This window comes from Rhinoraja longicauda, chromosome 2 (assembly GCF_053455715.1).
Source record: "Rhinoraja longicauda isolate Sanriku21f chromosome 2, sRhiLon1.1, whole genome shotgun sequence".
Taxonomy (NCBI): domain Eukaryota; kingdom Metazoa; phylum Chordata; class Chondrichthyes; order Rajiformes; family Arhynchobatidae; genus Rhinoraja; species Rhinoraja longicauda.
In genome coordinates, this window is record NC_135954.1 from 66,716,207 (window position 1) to 66,737,346 (window position 21,140).

The following is a 21,140-nucleotide window of genomic DNA, read 5'->3' on the forward strand; positions in this document are numbered from 1 at the left end:
CAGAGAGGCTGAGAACAATTAGACCTTCCTTTTTTTGTTCTTTGCCTCGTCTTAACATCACAACACAATGGGTCGGGTGGGAATCACAATATCTGAAGGAACCAGCATAAACGTATGACCTACAATTTGTACATTTGTATTCTACTACATGTTTAAACAAGTGACTTTTCCAACTGATAGATAAATAATAGGAGGCTGATGATAGTAGAATAAAAAAAAGGAACAATTATTTCACTCTCAACAATGTCATCTTTGACATAATCTGCCTTTGCACCATAGTGTCATTTGTTTATTTTGCTACATTTCCCTGTGGGTTATATGCAGAAGACACAATACTTACTTTGACTGCACGTATTTCACAACATACCACGTCATACATTTATTGTAGAATATATACTCTGTACTTTTCAATTTAAAACTCTTGAAATAATTCAATAATATGTATGATATGGTCTATTAGCCATGAGAGAGGCCAGGCTCATTGTAATAAGCAGTATTTGTTCTCTCTGCTGCCTTCACCAACAATTGGAAGAGGCCAGAAAGAGGGGAATGGGGCTCAGGAAAGTAGATAGAGATGAGCAAAATAACAATAGAACAACCCAGGACTTTGAGAGATTGGCTTTCTTTCTGAAATGAACTGCAGTGCAATGAACTGTAGAGACCTGCATGCAAGGCAACTTGCAATCAGTTGCATCAGTGCAAATACAAGGTACTGCAAATGCTGGTTTACAAAAAATAGACACAGAGTGCTGAAGTAACTGAGTGGGTCAGGCAGCATCTCTGGATAATATAAATTGTTATACTCGCTGGAATTTAGAAGACTGAGGGGGGATCTTATAGAAACATATAAAATTCTTAAGGGGTTGGAGAGGCTAGATGCGGGAAGATTGTTCCCGATGTTGGGGGAGTCCAGAACCAGGGGTCACAGCTTAAGGATAAGGAGGAAGTCTTTTAGGACCGAGATGAGAAAACATTTCTTCACACAGAGAGTGGTGAGTCTGTGGAATTCTCTGCCACAGAAGGTAGTTGAGGCCAGTTCATTGGCTATATTTAAGAGGGAGTTAGATGTGGCCCTTGTGGCTAAAGGGATCAGGGGATATGGAGAGAAGGCAGGTACAGGTTACTGAACTGGATGATCAGCCATGATCATATTGAATGGCGGTGCAGGCTCGAAGGGCCAAATGGCCTACTCCTGCACCTATTTTCTATGTTTCTATGTTTCGCATCTCAACCTTTTTTTCTCACCTTCAACTCTTGTCCAGCTTTCTCCCCCCATCTACAATCAGTCTGAAGAAGGGTCCCAACACAAAACATCACCTATCCATATTCTCTGGGGATGCTGCTTTACCCACTGAGTTACTCCAGCACTTTATGTGTTTATCAGTTGTATCATCATTTATATTACAAGCCCTGTAAGCCAAATGCTGTGACTGGTGTTGTGGAGATGTGAATTCAAATCCCAATTACAATGTAAGTGCAATTCTAATTTCAATTACAATTATAAAGTATGTGCAATTCTGCACATTTGTTTAGAAGTATGCAGTGGAAGATGCTGTGAGCTGTGAGGAAGGTGCTATGAGGTTGCAGGGTGACTTGGACAGGTTGTGTGAATGGGCGGATGCATGGTAGATGCAGTTTAATGTGGATAAGTGTGAGGTTATCCACTGGTGGTAAGAATAGGAAGGCAGAGTATTATCTGAATGGTGTCAAGTTAGGAAAAGGGGATGTACAACGAGATCTGGGTGTCCTAGTGCATCATTCACTGAAAGGAAGCATGCAGGTAAGGCAGGCAGTGAAGAAAGCCAATGGAATGTTGGCCTTCATAACAAGAGGAGTTGAGTATAGGAGCAAAGAGGTCCTTCTGCAGTTGTACAGGGCCCTAGTGAGACCGCACCTGGAGTACTGTGTGCAGTTTTGGTCTCCAAATTTGAGGAAGGATATTCTTGCTATTGAGGGCGTGCAGCGTAGGTTTACTAGGATAATTTCCAGAATGGCGGGACTGTCATATGTTGAAAGACTGGAGCAACTAGGCTTGTATATACTGGAATTTAGAAGGATGAGAGGAGATCTTATTGAAACGTATAAGATTATTAAGGGGTTGGACACGTTAGAGGCAGGAAACATGTTCCCAATGTTGAGGGAGTCCAGAACAAGGGGCCACAGTTTAAGAATAAAGGGTAGGCCATTTAGAACTGAGATGAGGAAAAACTTTTTCAGTCAGAGAGTTGTGAATCTGTGGAATTCTCTGCCTCAGAAGGCAGTGGAGGCCAATTCTCTGAATGCATTCAAGCGAGAGCTAGATAGAGCTCTTAAGGATAGCGGTGTCAGGGGGTATGGGGAGAAGGCAGGAACGGGGTACTGATTGAGAATGATCAGCCATGATCACATTGAATGGTGGTGCTGGCTCGAAGGGCCGAATGGACTCCTCCTGCACCTATTGTCTATTGTCTATTGTCTAAATTTGAATATTGCAGTATTCTATTGAAATTCACTCTTCACCAATAAATTATAATTGCCTTATATGTTGATAAGAAATACATTTTCTGCTATTTGCGAAGTGTCATGCTTTGTAAGCCAGTGTGCACAATAGCCCTACACAACGGAATGCATTACAGTAAAAGCCATATTAAACTGTTTTAATTTTCAAATTAAAACCTAACAGTCAAATGCAGGCCTTTTTACCTTCCTCGCGAATTTACAGGGGTTATAGTAACAGCAGTCTACATCCCACCGAATGCTAACGCTAGCACAGCTTTAGGCTACCTGCTCGGTGCAATAAACTCACAACAGAGCACATATCCAGAAGCAGCCCACATCATAGCCGGGGACTTCAACCATGCAGACCTAAAGTCAGTTCTCCCGAAACTTGAACAACACATAAGATGTGCTACCAGGGGGAAAAACACACTAGACAAGGTTTACTCAAATATTAAGAAGGGTTTCAGGTCAGCACCACTACCACACCTGGGGCAGTCAGATCACCTGTCCATATTCCTAACTCCAGCATACACCCCACTCAGGAGGAAAGCTCCAGTCACCATAAAGACTGTTAAGACATGGCCTGAAGGAGCTTCCTCGCAGCTGCAGGATTGCTTCGAAAGGACCAACTGGGATATTTTTGAGGATCATGACTTGGAGGAGTACACATCAACTGTACTTTGCTACATCAAAAACTGTGTTGACAATGTCACCGTCGACAAACGCATCCGGTTGTATCCCAATCAAAAACCCTGGATGACAAAGGATGTCAGGTCTCTCCTCAAGGACCGTAACACTGCCTTCAGGTCTAGTGATAGAGCTCTATACAGTGCTGCTAGAACCAACCTGAAGAGAGGCATCAAGGATGCCAAAGCGTCCTACAAGAGGAAGATTGAGGACCACTTTTCCAACAATGACCCACGGCGGGTATGGCAAGGCATCCAGCACATCACCAACTACAAGACCAGCAACCGCACGACTGCCGACGGCGACGCCTCGCTGGCAGAGGAACTTAACTGTTTCTTTGCTCGTTTCGAGGTGAAAGCTACAGTGGCAGACATAACACCCTCTCCAGCACCTGACAGCAACACCTTCACTGTGCAGGAGTATGATGTTAAGCACGTGCTCAGAGCAGTGAATCCCAGGAAAGCTGCAGGCCCCGATGGTGTGACGGGCAGAGTGCTGAGGGAATGTGCAGACCAATTATCTGAGGTCTTCACAAAAATCTTCAACCTGTCCCTTTTAAAATCCACCATCCCTCCCTGCCTGAAGTCCGCCACAATCATCCCACTGCCGAAAAAGTCTGTCATCAGCGGTCTTAACGACTACCGTCCGGTAGCACTCACACCGGTCATCACAAAGTGCTTCGAGAGACTGGTCCTGCAGCACATCAAAGCCAGCCTCCCACCCACCTTCGACCCACACCAGTTTGCCTACAGAGCAAATAGGTCTACAGGGGATGCCATCGACACTGCTCTTCACACTGCACTGACCCACCTTGAACACCAGGGGAGCTATGTGAGGATGCTCTTCCTCGACTTCAGCTCTGCCTTTAACACGGTCATCCCGAGCAGACTGGTCACCAAACTTTCCGACCTTGGATTTTCCCAAACCATCTGCCAATGGATCAAGGACTTCCTGACCAACCGCCCCCAGACCGTCAAAATAGGCCCTCACCTCTCCTCCACCATTACACTGAGCACCGGCTCACCACAGGGCTGTGTGTTGAGCCCCATCCTTTACTCCCTCTACACTCACGACTGCGCCCCCACCCATCCCACCAACACCATCATCAAGTTCGCGGATGACACGACTGTGGTTGGACTCATCTCAGAAGGAGATGAGACAGCCTATAGGGATGAAATCCAAAGGCTGGCAGCATGGTGTTCAGTGAACAATCTGGTCCTGAACTCCTCCAAAACAAAGGAACTTATAATTGACTTTAGAAAAACCAGTGGAGATTACGACCCACTCTACATCAATGGGGTCTGTGTGGAAAGGGTACCAGCTTTCAGGTTCCTGGGTACGCACATCGCAGAGGATCTTACCTGGTCTACCAACACCATCACCACAGTAAAGAAGGCACAGCAGAGACTCCACTTCCTGAGGATCCTCAGGAAAACCAACCTGCAGGAGAAGCTCATGTTGTCCTTCTATCGCTGCTCCATCGAGAGTGTGCTGGCATACTGTATAACCACATGGTATGCCAGCTGCTCAGAAAAGGACAGGAAGGCCCTTCAGAGGGTCATCACGACGGCCCAGAAGATCATCGGCTGCTCACTGCCCTCCCTGGAGCACCTGTTCAGACTACGCTGCCTCAGTAGAGCAGGCAAAATAATAAAAGATCCATCCCACCCCGGCCACCGTCTGTTTGTTCATCTGCCCTCTGGTCGACGTTTCAGGTCGATCAAATCCCGAACAAACAGACTTAAGAACAGTTTTTACCCCAGGGCCATACGAGAACTGAACACTACCTTTGCACTAGGCAACACCGTTAAAAAATCTTGTACTTAATATAATTGTATTTAATTGTATTTATGTATTTATTTGTTTTTGCATTTATTGCATATATGTTTGTACGCACCGTCAGGATTGGCTATTTTTTAATTTTGTTGTACTCGTTGCAATGACAATAAATGAATATTATTATTATTATTATTATTATTAACTTAACTAAACACCTTTTGTTTACAGCATTCTATACATTGTTTGGTATTTTAGTATGAAAACTAAGTTAGTACAGAATGCTTTATTCACATTTGTTTTATCCCACTATCAGAAAAGCAAGCATCCTCACATCCCTCATTATTCCCTTTATTCTCTGAAAACACAAAGCTTGAAATTATTACCTGCTATTTTTATTGACTTCCCTTGACTTCTCCCCTACTGTTTTCAATCTAGGTGGCGCTTTGTGCTTCAAGCATTGTTTCTTCAGCCAGGTTCCTTAATTTGAAGGAAAACTTAGATTGACTGCCAGGGTGGTTGAACATATGGCATAAATAAAATATACGAGGGCTATGGTTTAGGGTAAAATGAACCATCAGCAAGTCAGGCCTGCACAACTTACTCTCACCCTTCCAGCTTTTTAGTTATGTTCCTGACATTGCCCGCTGATTTATTTTTCAGAATCCCGTTGCGACCCATAATGAAGTTCTTATTTAAAATATTCATTGAAACCTTGAAGCAAAATAAGAGATGTGTTGCAAGCGGAGGAAAGAAAGAAGAAAAACAGATAAATAAATCTAAGCCCAAAATCAATGTTATTTTTGATTTTTACTTGGAAGTATCACAGAAAGTTGAACTTCTGCTATATATTAAAAGATTGTCAGTAAATGGCCAGGAAATATCACAGTGTCTAGCTGCAGAAAGCTCTTTCAGTACTGCTGTAAAGAAAATTGCCCCAGGTAATGCAGCATATGTCAACCACTTCTTGCACAAATCCTTCTTACTATTACCAAAGGAAATGAGAACGAATGAAAGTATGTGTAATCCATTACAGCATAATTTTGGCAGCTGCTCTGTCAGGTCAAAGGCCACCATTGAACTTGGAGACATAAGGCTGAAAATGTACCCTTAACAACTTGATTCCCTAGTTCTTATATTAACTCTCTGAATGTCAATACCAGATTTAGTTGTTTAAATGTTTGGACACCAAAATAAAATGTTAAATTAAATGTTATTGCCAACAAATTAACCAGAAAATGTACTGTTAAGAGCTCTGAATGACGGGTAGCATTATTAAATATAACATTTTGAAACAGTGGTTCACCTGGCATATATAAAATGTCAAACTGAGCGAGATTTTTTTTTGCGGCTGAGTAAGTGAACTTTATTTTTCAATTTATTTTTGAGTGAGATTGTACAGACTTTTGTAGCAGGCCAACTGTTTCTGGGTCAATTTACATGATGAACAGAAATGTGAAATGAGATGCCTGAGAACTTTGTTTATTGTTGATGGGATATATCAGGTCCAATTTGTTGACAGTAAGCATATCAATTTTTTCGTTCATTCAACAACTTGACGTGATCTGTAAGTTTTCAATGTGAATTCCCAAAGGGGAATTCCCCATTGATTGCTTCTGCAGAACTGCAGATTCACTTTATGACATGGTTTCTATGAAATTTCCATTTCTGTTCCTGATTAGGGCAACGTGTAGCACCAGGAGAGAAAAATCTACGTTGCTGATCCTGAGAAAGGCAAGCAGAAACAATCAGAAGGAACTGTGGAGCAGATCGAGAGAACCCATGGGCCTGATCAGTCGAATGCTTGGTACCAATTGGGAAAGTACAGTATATGCTGTCAATGCATGGGGCTGATCAAGACGATCGATAGAGACTGCTCAGGAAAATCCACAGAGCTCAACAGGAGTCCTTGAACTTAGGGGGAGACTCCAATGGGCTGATAAGGAGAACCCGTAGACCTGAGTAAGAACATCCATGGGGTGTGAGGGGGATCAATGGGATCCACTGATAGTAATGATGGAGCCTTTAAGGTGAATCCATGTGGATCCCTATCCACAGTTGCCGCCTGACCTGCTGAATATGTCATTTTCTGTTTGTATTTCAGATTTCTAACATTTATAGAATATTTTTGCCGTATGTGCTTTTATGCAATCCTGGCTTACACATCTTTCACACAAATTCATGAGTTACAAATATAAGATCTTCAACAAATCCTTGTAACTGTGCAGCCTATAAAAAACTGATTGTTTCCTTTTAATTCATTTCATTAAGAAATATCCCATCACATGTTCATTAATGGAACCAGTTTTATTAATATCAATGAAAATAGGCAGGGGAGAAATATTTCAAATAACAGTGTTCATTCCACTAATCCTCCACCAGAGGTAAGTTACCGAAAATGATAAATAAACTAAACTGGACCTTTTGCTCTGCTGTTTTCATCAAGTTTTACAGGTGTATGTGTATAAAAGTCAACTGTTTGTGTGCTTTAAACAAATAGTACCAAATGAAGAACTTCATAAACCAGCAGAATCTTGCAATGTTGACCCCCAGTGTTACTGATTTTGTGGGTTGGGTCTGATCTGGACAAATTGAATCTTTAGCTACCATAAAAATGGTGAGAAAGAGAAAAATAATGCAAAATAAGCTACTGCACTGATGGAAATCTGTAACAAAACCTAAGTCTACCAGAAACACCCTGAAGGTTGAGCAGGATCTGTGGACGAAGAGAGAGATAATATATCAAATTAATTACCTTTCATCAATTTTGTAATGGGGTTGGATGTTACTCAGGCGTATTTGAAATTTTCCGATCTTTTGCACTGAACACTTCCGTGAATAGCTCCCAGAAAATACTTTTTCAAATATGCCAAGAAAGTGGAAACTTGACCCCCTCATATGTCACCACCATTATGCAGAAGGGTATGAACACAGTACAATTAAAATGGAGAAATCTGCAATGTATTTGCAGAGCACTTTTAACAGTCCTTTGCTCAACGTGAAAGATCAGTGTAGTATATAGGTAGTTGCCCTCGTGTTCTCTGTAATTGAAGCAATAAGCAGCTCACAGGCTATTCCCAAGCAAGGCTCATGATTGTCATCCTATGACATCCCACAACAATATCTGGCATCTTTGAAATCCACAGTTACACACGCGATTATGAAATCGAATTGGATTTTGTAATCTTCAACTAAATTTAATAATTTTGTTCATAACTTAAAATAAATTTAAGAATCAGCAGTGGGATAAACTGAGCTACTCTGGTGTAGTGTATCAACTGCCGCATATGTTGCATATCAACCGCATACAACCAATGGCCTGTGGAACCTTTTTAGCTTACAATATCTCATAATTTGGCCCAATGAAAGGTTTCATTGAGAGGGCATTATTGTATAGGATTGGATCTTGTAGGGGTGCATGCAATCAGACACAGGACAGGTGACCTGGGAGGGTATGGGTCAAGCAGATGATGATGGGGGAATGGATATCAAGAAAATAATTGGTACTGTCAGGCAGAATGGTGAGAGAGAGGCAAATGATGAGGATTATTAGTCTGTTCATTGACATGTGGCAGGTTCAGACAGGGTGATAATTCAGGGCTTTGAGAGGTAGTGGGGAATATCAAGGGTATCTTCCCTTTTGTGTTCTGGTCTGAAAATGTCCCTCCATCCACAAGTCTATGTGGACAAGCAACATCTCTGGAGAAAAGGAATGGGTGATGTTTTGGGTCGAGACCCTTCTGCAGACTGATGTCAGGGGAGTGGGCGGGACAAAGATAGAATGTAGTCGGAGACAGTAAGACTGCTGGGAGAACTGGGAAGGGGGAGGGAATAGAGAGGGAAAGCAAGGGCTATTTGAAGTTAGAAAAGTCAATGTTCATACCGCTGGGGTGTAAACTACCCAAGTGAAATGGACTGCACGTTTATAGTCCAACAGCTGCAGTTGGTGCAGTATCAACAAGACAAATATGCTGTTCCTCCAATTTGCGCTGGGCCTCACTCTGACAATGGAGGAGGCCCAGGACAGAAAGGTCAGATTGGGAATGTGAGGGGGGGGGGTTGAAGTGCTGAGCAACCGGAAGATCAGGTAAGTTAAGACGGACTGAGCGGAGGTGTTCAGCGAAACGATAGCCGAGCCTGTGCTTGGTCTCGCCGTTGTAGAGAAGATGACACCTGGAGCAGCGTATACAGTAGATGAGGTTGGAGGAGGTGCAAGTGAACCTCTGCCTCACCAGGAAAGATTGCTTGGGTCCTTGGATGGAGTCGAGGGGGGAGGTAAAGGGACAGATGTTGCATCTCCACAACCTGGTAAAATCATATAGCAGACCTCACTTAGTACATAAGTGTCACCACGTTTTAACAGAACATCACTGAAATAGATCCTCTGATCATCATTTAGCCGTTGTATATTCCACATTGCAAAAGAGAACAATAGGATAAAAGGGCCTTTAAGGCAACGAGCTTGTAAAAGGCACAATATGAATTAAAATCTTTCTTTTTGAGATTATGCAAATATTGATGAGCTCTTTCAGCTTCTGATGCAGGAGGTTCCAACACATTTTACTTACACCCTTTAACAGCAGTAAGAGAGAGAGCCTTTGCCTTGTCAAGTGAGAAGCCTGGTACAAATCTTCTTTTACCCCCCAGCAGCTAACAGGGTCAGATTTGTGATTTACTGTTCCACTGTTGTTAATTATAATTGATCCACCCAAGCTGGAAGTCTGATTTTTTCACCCATTGTGCTACCTAATCTCAATTTTCCGGTTGCTTTCACTGCTGCTTTTGCAGGTAGACCCATCGTTGCTCCTGACACATGGGGAACTGATTTACAATTTGCACGCATGCTTTGTTTTAATTAATCCTTAATCAAACAATCAAATTGTGATACACTTTTTTTCCCCCCAAGAAACCTACAATCAAACAATGCTGAAATACATCAAGTGAGAGTTCAATAGAATATTTTTGTTTCTTACAACTTTGCTGATTTAGGTTGCTGAGGATGCAATTCAAATCTACCACAAGGTAAGTGTGTAGAAAGGAACTGCAGATCCTGATATATCAACATAATCAGAAGAAGGGTCCTGACCCAAAACGTCACCCATCCTTTTTATCTGGAGATGCTGCCTGACCGCTGAGTTACTCCAGCACTTTGTGTCTATTTTCTATCACAGGGTAAATTCCATTTACCAGATATACCCTTTTGACTTTTTTGATTCCAATGTAATTCAGGACCATGATTTACAAGAACTGGACTCAAAAACGTATCCCCAACTAACTTTTAACCGAGTTCCAATTGTTTCATCTTTTAAAAGGGTTGGGAGCCGGATTTGCCCCACTAAGTTAAAATTGTGTTGATTTTCATAAGCAAAAAATAATTTTATTTAATTAGAATCTCCTGAAAGACTGCAAACCCAAAATTGAAGATTCATATAATTCAGCTTCCAGCCTAGTTACAAGCTGAGGTCACAAGTTGCTGTCTAGGCATTAATGACATTTTCAGGTTTGTGGCACGAGCTGCAAACTCCAGTTGCACGTGAAGTCCGAGTCCCTGGTACATTGGAACGGATGTTGTTTATTTTCAGGAACAAAAATACTGGGTCCAACTATAAGGGTTCAAGGCCAGGTTCAGAGATTGTGAGTGCCAATGGCCAGTGCGTGAAGATGGTAGACACAGTGACAGAAGACTGCGCTTTGGAACATGGGGAAGAAAAGCCGGGCAGATGCGAGGCATTACACTGTGGGAGGAAAGTATACAGATAAAGGCAAGACGCTTAACAGCATTGATGTACAGAGGGATTGTGAGGTACAAGTCCTTAGCTCCTTGAGAATGGCAACTCAAGTAGATAGAGTGGTAAAGAAGGTGGACGGTATGCTTCCCCTCATCGGTCAGGGCATTGAGAATAAGAGTCGGGAAGACCTGTTGCAGCTTTATATGACTTTGGTTAGGCTGCTTTTGGAGTATTGCATATAGTTCAGGCCACTCCATTACAGCAATAAAGTGGAGGCTTTGGAGGGAATGCAGAAGAGATTCACCAGGATGCTGCCTGGATTAGAGTGTGTTAGCTATAAGGAGAGGTTGGACAAATGTGGATTGTTTGCTCTGGAGCACCGGAGGCCGAGGCCAGACCTGAGAGAAGTTTATAAAATGATGGGAGAAATAGATAGGGTTGACAGTCATAACCATTCTCTCAGAGTGAAAATGTCAAAGACAAGGTAGCATAGGTTAAAATAAAGAAGAGGAAGTTTAAAGGAAATGTATGGGACAATTTTTTAACACAGAGGCTGTTAGATGCCTGAAACTCTGCCAGTGGTGGTGGTGAAGCAGATATGAAGATAGTTTTTAAGAGGTTATTAGAACAACAGCTTAATTTACAGGGAATGGAGTGATATGGATCATATGCAGGCAGCAGGGGTTTGTTTAATTTGGCATCATGTTCGCACAGACATTGTGGGCTGAAGGGCCTGTCCCTGCACTGCATTGTTCTTTCTACCGTGTTTAAGTTGGGGGGAATGGTGGTTAGAAGATAAAAGGTAGAAGCCTGGACCTTGGGAAGTAGCAGGACTGGAGGGGGGTGGGGTCAGACGCTTTGCTGATGTGGGATTCAGGAGTGTTGGTGTAGTCTTGAGGAAGGGTTGATGTAGGCAGTAAAATAATGGCAACTAACAATACTACTTGGCTGGGGTCCCTGGCCAGACAGTCAAGCATTGCCAGCTTTTCTTGCTTTTGTCCTGATCCAGTGTAACTTTGGCAGCACCTGGTTGGCTCCATATTGGTGAATTGTAGGAGGACGTTTTGAGAGTTTGCCCGCAATGCTCCAAAGGAATGCTGCACAGTCATTGAGATCATCTAACGTGGAAAATCATATCGCGGTACAAGGATGACTCACTCGTACTTTCATCATCAACCCTGGATTTCCAACATCAACCCCTGATATTCGTTTTTTTTACCTTTCTTACGACCAGAAAATAATGATTTTGAATTGCTTTTTAAAATGTGTTATACAATTGAATTTCCAGGCACATAAATTTTCAATGGCTTGCAGAGGATAAATGAATTCTAATCTGCGTGCTTTCTATCAACACAATCCACAGAGGAAGAGCCTGCAAAATTTGTATTGGTTCTCTACTTAGGTACACTACAAAGCACTCTTTTTTGGATTTTTTTAATTCTCTAGCTGGGAGGTCAATATCTGATCATTTTAATAGAATAAAATATCTTCTGAATTGTAGTCCCTACAGATGATGCTGATGAATGGCTGGTGAGACTGGCCAATCAATCTGCTGTGCCATCCATCAGCGGTGACAGACAATGGCAAACGAGTGCAGTTTGCATCAATAGGACACCCACTACAAGGTGTTTGAGCTTCATTTTTCTTGACAAAGACAAAACTCAGTGACAGGCCAAAGCCCAGCCATTAGTCAAGTCACTCAGTAGAATCGGTGTCCTATACCCACTACAATAAACAAGCTCCCCCCTCCTCTTTTACTGGACAGCTGGTGTTTGCATCTTCCTTGCAGATGCTACATGCGCCTCATTTTATTTAGAGCGCCACTGTCTGCCTTATGTGACATTTTTACTTAATTCTGCATGGTTTGATTGAAGATATCATGTACAATATTTACAGAAGGGGGTTGATTCAGGCACATTGTCTAAATATTGCCTGTGTCCACTTGCTACTTTATCTCCTCTGGCTAAACTTAATGTTGTATCATCCTTTCTACCCCACTGTACCAAGAAAATACTTATTATTAAAGCTGTTTTCTTTGCAGTTGTAATTTTTTTCCCCAAAGAGCTTGTGAAATCAATTATAATAATTTATTTACACAACAGAAACAAAGCAGAATTAACCAGAAGTTGAAACGGTGTGGAGTTGTGTTGCACTATCAATGTTAAACAGCAGACCTGCAGAGAGAGATTGTTCTGTACTTAATGCCAATCATGGTTGACATTGGAAGCCCCAATAGGTGATGGTATGAGTGTGATTAAACTAACCATTCATAAACATGGTACAACCTCCAACATGTTGTATTCTCTTTTATCGCTGATTCCAGGAACGCTTTACCTAACAGAGGTGTTTAATCAAAGGCAAACAAAATAAGGATTTAAAGTCCCTTTCAGTAGGACTATACTACTTGACAATTACAGAGCACCAGATGCCAAATTGAAGAATTACTGGCACTTCCATTGCACAAGGGCAGCTCCACAGGGGCTGTCAGCCTCAGCAATACTGACAGCCTCCCTTGTGCTTCCTCACAGCCGTCATCCTTAGTGTGGGATTACTTTTATCTTATGGACACAGGAGCTGCTTCTAATCACTTTACATCTCTGCTCCGAGGGTCAAATGTGAGCCCAATACTGCCGAGAGAGACCTGTACAAACTGTCACCTTCACTAGATAGATAAGCTGTTGGGAGGACATGGTGAACTGGAGCAAACAGCCAGCCATCAGCAAACACCATAAATATGTCAAAGTGCCAGCAGGAAGATGAGGCTTTGCACAGATCCTCAGCCCAATGCTTAATGAACTGTCAAGGCTTCAGTGTGGTGTTCATTTTCTAAAGCAGGCGAATCAGCATCATTAAGAATCTTCTTAATGTCTTTCTCATTTTTAATAATGTAGCTAAGGGCTACATTGTCATCAAATATAATGCTTTATCCTTGAATATTCTAAACCCTATCAAGTGGTTTATGAGATCTTAAGACTGACTCAGGAAAATAAGTTATCTGAGAAACCAAATATTGCAAGCTTGTATTCATTTTTCAAAATTATTTTGATGGAGATCATTTATTTTTGCTTTAATATCTCTTTACAAAGTATAGTGACAATTTCATCCAATTCTGTTTGCTCCCAATTAGAGTATTGGTGTCGGGATGCCATAAACAACATTGAGAACATGAGTTAGCCATCTCCATTATATAGAAGATAAACATCAAGAGGTTAGACCATAAATTGCTTTGTAACATACAGTATGTGCTGCAGATTAAGTTGGTGAATCTTTACTGGTGGTGCCACAATAAGTTTGCTTAATTGTAAGTTACTCACTCAGCGTAGCTCAGTATAAAAACACTTTACACCATCCTCTTGCAAACTGGGAAGACAGTTGTGATTCAAGGGGGAGAAAGCAGGAGAATGATCAGCCATGACCACATTGAATGGCGGTGCTGGCTCGAAGGGCTGAATGGCCTCCTCCTGCACCTATAGTCTATTGTCTATTGTCTAAAAGCCCAAGTTAGAAAGGCAAAACAGACTACAGATGCTGGAACCTTGAGTGAAGATCAAACTACTGGGGGAGCTGGACAGGTCAGGCAACATCTGTTGAGTGAAATGGGCAGGCAATGTTTTAGATTAAGAAACTTCTTCAGACTGGGAGGAGAACTTCTTCAAAGTGGGCCTACTTTGAGATTTCTTAGTGGAGCAGTAAAATGGAAAAACGAGAGACTCCAAATGCTGGATTGAGGAATAAAAAACAACGTTGGAGGAACTCAACGGGTCTGGAATCATTGGAGGAGCGAAATGGACAGACAACATTTCCAGTCGTGATCCATCTTCAGGCCAGTTCCACTGATTTCTGCCAGCTCTTTGGTTTTTACACAAGTTAGTGTTGCCTCTTGTTCCCCCTCTTTGACCACCTTTTTTTTCTTTCTATATTCTGGTTTATTTCAAGAGACTTTCTTTAGATTTCTACATTGCACTTTCAAGAAGCATATTTAATCTGAGCAACAGTTCTGTAGCATGATACAGCATCTGCAGTTCCTACGTAGTTCTGTAGCTTGTTTGTTTCATAAACTTCAGTTGGTAATACTCAGATGTGGTGGATCAGGGATACAAATAGTGGATTGGAATTAAGCAAAAAAATTATTGTTGAGATTGTTCAGTGATGCTCCACCAAAATTTCGAATGAATGGTGTGCCCACAGATCATGTGGAGTAAAAGTTCAGACTCTGACCTTCAGCATAAACATGAAACTTGGTAGCATTAGTGCCAGTAGTGCACTGAATTCTGCCTCTGAAATTTGTTTCCATTGATTTCAGTGATGAGTTTAAATTGCATGCATTACTGCATCACATATTTAGCACATACAAGTGTCAAAGGACAGTTATGATGAAAGGTCATCAACCTGAAATGAAGACACAGAGTGCTGGAGTAACTCAGCGGGTCAGGCAGCATCTTAGGAGAACATGGATTGGCAACATTTTGGGTCGGGACCTTTCTTCGAGCCGATACAGTCAGACCAATCAGTCTGAAGAAGAGTCCCTGATTCAAAACGTCACCTATTCATGGTCTCCCGAGATGCTGCCTGACCCGCTGAGCTACTCCAGCACATTGTGTCTTTTTTTGTAAAGCAGCATCTGCAGTTCTTTATTTCTACATCAAGCCGAAATGTTGCTGTGGTTTTATATGAGCCACAAGAAGATTGGAGCTTCAAACATTAAAAAATCTTTATTCAGCACAAGCAGATAATCATTAAGAATCTCTTGTAAAAATCTCTGTTTCAGAAGAATCTTTTGGATCTCAACCTACAACTTTTTTTTCTATGCTCTTTAAGCACAAAGATAACAGCAAGTAATTAAAGTTTAGGCAGAACTTCAAGAACCAATGTTTGAAAAAACATATAAACTTTCTGACTCAAGGAGGGAGAGAGATTTCAACTAAACTAGTAATTAATAAAAAGGTATTTGTATAAAGATTTCTGATGGTCAGGATGAAATATTCCCTGTACTTTTTACTTCTCAAATACCTGCTGGAAATGCAAAATCCATCATCCAAATCTCAGTGAGGAACAAGTTGTTTTGGTGAAGAGAGTGATTCATTGTCTAATTTCACAGCATTCATTTAAAGGAGAAGTGGCTGTACAAAGGTGGCTCTTAAACCACATTCGGAATGACCTAGCACAGCAAACTGAAAACCTCCACTCTGTGGCAACGTAGGTAGTTTGAGATGTCAAAGATTTGAGTTCCAGTGAAATGTACATTTCTTTTGGTCTCCTCATGACTCATTTCCTAACCGATTCATTCAATGACACAAGATTTTCATGGTAACAGCATTATTCATACCTGTCAATTGTTCTCTAAGAATCTCGATCTGTTACGCATGAATAATTATTATTAACTTTCTCCTCAAAGGCATCACACTGGCAAAGGAGTAATAATCTCTGGCTCAGAATATTATATCGATTTGATTCTGAGGCTTAACTTTTATTGATATTATCCCACAAAGACTATTCTGAATTCATTGAACAGTTATTATTAGAATTCTTGAAATCAGCAGAAAATGAAATGTGTGCTGTTGTTCTGAGTCCTTCAGACCAGAGAGGTCACAGGATAATCTCTGCATTACACAGTGTAACCTGATCACAGCTGTGGAAGTTACGATGGGTGAAGGTTGCCTTTAGTATTGTGCTTACCAATTTATGTAAACATTTTCCGAGTTCATAACATTTCAGGTTTTCAGGTTCTGCAGGCTTCTTTGGAACTTGTGCCATATCTTTGAAGAATAGAAGCTTCAGTGCAAAAGAGTAACACTACAATTCAGATGAGAAACTAAACTTTGTCCTCTTAAGGTAGATGTAAAAGTGCCAAGGTATTATTTGATGACATGTTCACGATAGCCTGCCCCAACATTCATCAAAAACAAAATGATCTGATCATTTCCTTTCACTCATACCTATTGTTTGTAAATTAGTTCCTGCACTTCCAGCAACATAAGGAACATGATAGAACAGAAATTACCACATGGAATTGTTTTGAAATGTCCTGGGGCAGCAAAAGAAGTTACATAACAGCAAATGTCTTTCATTTTAAAGCAAAGAACAGCCATTTAGGGTTTCTTTGGGAACTTTCCTAATTAACTGCTGTTGTTCTGCAAAGAGATTGGATCAATGTGACAGCATTTCAGAGCCAAGGTGGCTTCTTAAAGAATTAAATTAAAAGAAAACATTTTACCGTATAAGTGTGATAGTCACTTATTTGATTACTTGCATGTTGTTAAATGTATTTGGTTAATAGTTTTAAATTTAAAATATAATCTGAATTAAAGATGCTCTAATGATTATCTAACACACAAAGGTAAGTGTAATGAACAGAAAAACATTATATTTAATTGTGCTGAACATTTTACATCACAAAACTAGAAATGCATGGTGATAAGTTTTGTAAGAGTTATTTAATGCACACCATCAGTAAAAGGCAGTGTGAGGCAATTGAAAGAAATAGAAGTTAACAGAAATCCTCTCAAAGAAAATGCCTAAAATTTGTACTTCTTTGCAAATTACTTATTAATTACAATTTCTGCTGTTAATGAAGTAACTCTGACTGCAATCAGTCAACTCAAAGGAAGCCTTTTCAGGAACAATTGTCTTCTGGTTGCCTTGTTTTGTTAAGTTTTAGCACCATCTGAATAACTGGCTCCATCAGGACTTCTCTTTCCCAAAAAAATAGATGTTCACCAGATGTAAACCAGACCTGTCACCCTGCTTTATTTCAACAACTACAGCAATGCTGTGTTTAACACACTACAGGTACATTATACACTTCCACAGGGATCAGGATTTTCAGCTTCAGTTTTGCATCTTCTTGGAGATGCAGTCATGTGATCCCTGGCATATGACACCTGCTCACATGGCATGAGCACATGACATCTACCTGAAGCCTGCAAATGTAATTGCATCATTGCTCAGTAAGGTTCTGGGCCATCTTCCCTAGCAGATGAAGCAAAATTAAAATTGTGGATTAAGATTTCTTTCTTATTTTCTCAGATGTTAATTAATATGTGAAACTATAAAAAAAAATTGCGATGCTTAACTTATTTCCTATCATCTGTTACGGAATGAATATGTCCAATGTTTAAATAATTACATGGCCAACAGGATAATTGAAAGTATAGATTTGAGAGATATTATACTTGAGGACAGTATTTCTTTGAGTAAGGCTAAAGCAATTGGACAATCTTACCCAAACTTCTGACGAAGCAAAACTTTCCCACTAGAAACTGGACTAGATGACATTTATTGATCTTTAACATAGACTTGGCCTTAATCTCCTGGTACAAATGACTTATGGCCTTCAGCTCAGGAATTTTGAGACCACTTGGCATTCTGTTTTATTTAATTAGTCTTCTCTGAGAAAGGCTGGAATAACTTCGCTGTTTTTGGACACTTGAAAATGGTTTTGTTCTCTTTCAGCGGTTCAAAATGAAGTGTTCCATGGTTCGAAGAATCCGAAAGTTCACACTTGCTCCAGACAAGAGAAGGGTCTCGACCCGAAACGTCACCCATTCCTTCTCTCCTGAGATGCTGCCTGTCCCGCTGAGAGAATCCAGCATTTTGTCTCTACCTTGTTTCATACAAGTTTAACTCTGGGAAAGAGGAGCTGGATTTTCAGGGATTTGAATATATGACCATGCAAATTTACAAAGAGCTTGTTCTTCATGAACGGTGTTTTGTTTTTGTGACAGTACGTGCTGATACAGAGTATTGCCACCTCCAAAAGGTTAAACGTCATTATCTCATTTTCCGGCCAGTTGACAGGTATGTTTATAAATCATGTGCATCGATGCCTTTTTGTCTGCCAAAGAAAAGCACTGGTCACATATAGCTCAACTAAACACACCATGTTATTTAAGTTGCCCTCCTGTTCCACCTGTAACTAATGTCGTTAGCTACATTCAATTAGGCCAGGCCTGGTGCAGAAATCTGAACTGAACTCAGTTTTAAATTGATAATGTGCTGTGACTGGACTATAAGAGAGAGCTACTAAATTGAAACGTAATAAAACACTTATTTTTTGCCACAATCACATATGAACAATGAATATCAATACCACAAATCTGTCTCAAAATAACCATTTTCTTCTTTTACTGCACAGCATGTTGGAAGTACCTCTCCTTCCCCCAGGTCATGCCAAGTAATTAGCAGGGCCACAACCTCCTAACCTATCCACTAAACATTCACTGCAGGGATTTTGGTAAGGAAATTCCAAGGAAACCTTCCCAAGATGAGGTTTGAAGGCAGTTATAACATTAGAATGTCCAGAGTCAACAGTATAGTCTGATAGAGTGACAGGGAAAGATAACTGATAGACATCAAGAGAAGATAGAGATTTGTTGGTGATCACCTGCTTTAAAGGCAGATGTATGTGATGGTGTGTGCACATTGTATTCCACCTCTGCAATTCAGCTTTGTGAACTTCAGAGGAACCAATTTTGGAAGTGCAATGCAATGACCATTCAAAGATTTCTTGCATGACGAGAAGCAAGTGTGGGCTGCAAGGAAATATATTCAGTTTAGTTTTAGATTAATTTAGTTGAGAGGTACAGAGTGGAAACAGGTCTTTCTGCCCACCAAATGTGCAACGACCAGCGATCCCGCACATTAACACTATCCTACATACGTGAGGAACAAATTACATTTATACCAAGCCAATTAACCTACACACCCTTATATCTTTGGAGTATGGGAGGAAACTAAAGATCTCGGAGAAAACCCACACGGTCACGGGGAGAACAGGCAAATTCCGTACAGACAAGCACCTGTAGTCAGACTCGAATCCCGGTCTCTGGCGCTGTAAGGCGGTAGCTGTACCGCTACATCACCATGTTGCTTTCTATTATTTATATTTATTATTGAAAATTGCCCATTTTTATCTACAACATTTACTTTATGAGAAGAAGTTTGCCTGTAGATTAAAAATATGCTGGCTTTTGAGAAGGGACTTAAAAGTGCAAGCTTGTGTCTGTATCTGTATCTTGACATATATCACCATCACAGGTTATCGCATACATTGTCTAACTCCTATAGTAACTACAAAGTGCTGGAGTAACTCAGTGGGTCAGGTAGCATCTCTGGAGAATGTGGACAGGCTACAAATAAAGCACAAGAGTTGACTGCAGCACTCTGTTTATTTGGACATTCTGTGTCTTTTTTTGTGACCTATCCATGTTCTCCAGAGATGCTGCCAGACCTATTGTATTATTCAAGCACATTGTGTTTTTTATTGTAAATCAGCATCTGCAGTTCCTTGTGTCTCCAAAGATAGCTACTTGCATTTTTTTTTTGTCAGAAGATCATGTTGTGACATGCACCATCTTCTGATCACAGGACAGGAAAAAAGGAATGAAGAGGCAGAAAAGGACAGAGAGCGAAAAAAAAGAGAAGCAAATATTGGAGTAAAAACATACAGAGCAAAGGTCTTTCAAAAGCAGCTGACATACAGTAAGGCTCTGATGTTCCGGCATTGCTTGGATAGCCTGATAGTTTGGTATCTGGCTCACTTACTGATCTGCAATGTAAACCAGGTGTCCCAACCACGTGGGTTGTGCAGCTAGAGCTGGGGTCTGGTCAGTGGGTGCAGTGAGGATGGAGCTGGGGTCTGGGCTGAGGCTGGAGCTGGGGTCTGGGCTGCGAGGCTGGAGCTGGGGTCTGTGCTGTGGGTGCAGTGTGAGGCTGGAGCTAGGGTCTGTGCTGTGGGGCTGGAGCTGGGGTCTGGGTTGTGCAGCTGGATCTGGGGTCTGGTCTATGGGTGTAGTGAGGCTGGAGCTGGGGTCTGGGCTGTGAGGCTGGAGCCGGGGTCTGGACTGTAATGCTGGAACTGAGGTCTAGGCTGTTTAGCTGGACTCGGGGTCTGGACTGTGGGTGCAGTGCGAGGCTGGAGCCGGGGTCTGGGCTGTTTAGCTGGACTCGGGGTCTGGGCTGTGAGGCTGGAGCTGGGGTCTGGTCTGCGAAGCTGGAGCTGGGGTCCGGGCTGTTTAGCTGGAGCTGGGGTCTGGTCTGCGAAGCTGGAGCCGGGGTCTGGGGTGTGAGGCTGGAACTGGGGTCTGGGCTGTGAGGCTGGAGCTGGGGTCTGTGTTGTGGGTGCAGTGTGAGGCTGGAGCTGTGGTCTGTGCTGTGGGACTGGAGCTGGGGTCTGGGTTGTGCAGCTGGATCTGGGGTCTGGTCTATGGGTGCAGTGAGGCTGAAGCTGGGGTCTGCGCTGTGGGGCTGGAGCTGGGGTCTGGACTGTAATGCTGGAACTGAGGTCTAGGCTGTTTAGCTGGAGCCGGGGTCTGGGCTGTGAGGCTAGAGCTGAGGTCTGGGCTGTGAGGTTGGAGCTGAGGTCTGGGCTGTGGGCTGAGTATGCAGCTGGATCCAGGGTTGGAATCTGGAATGACAGGGGTCAGGAACACACATAGTTTTCCCGCTGGAGGTGGTATATGGAATGCTAAT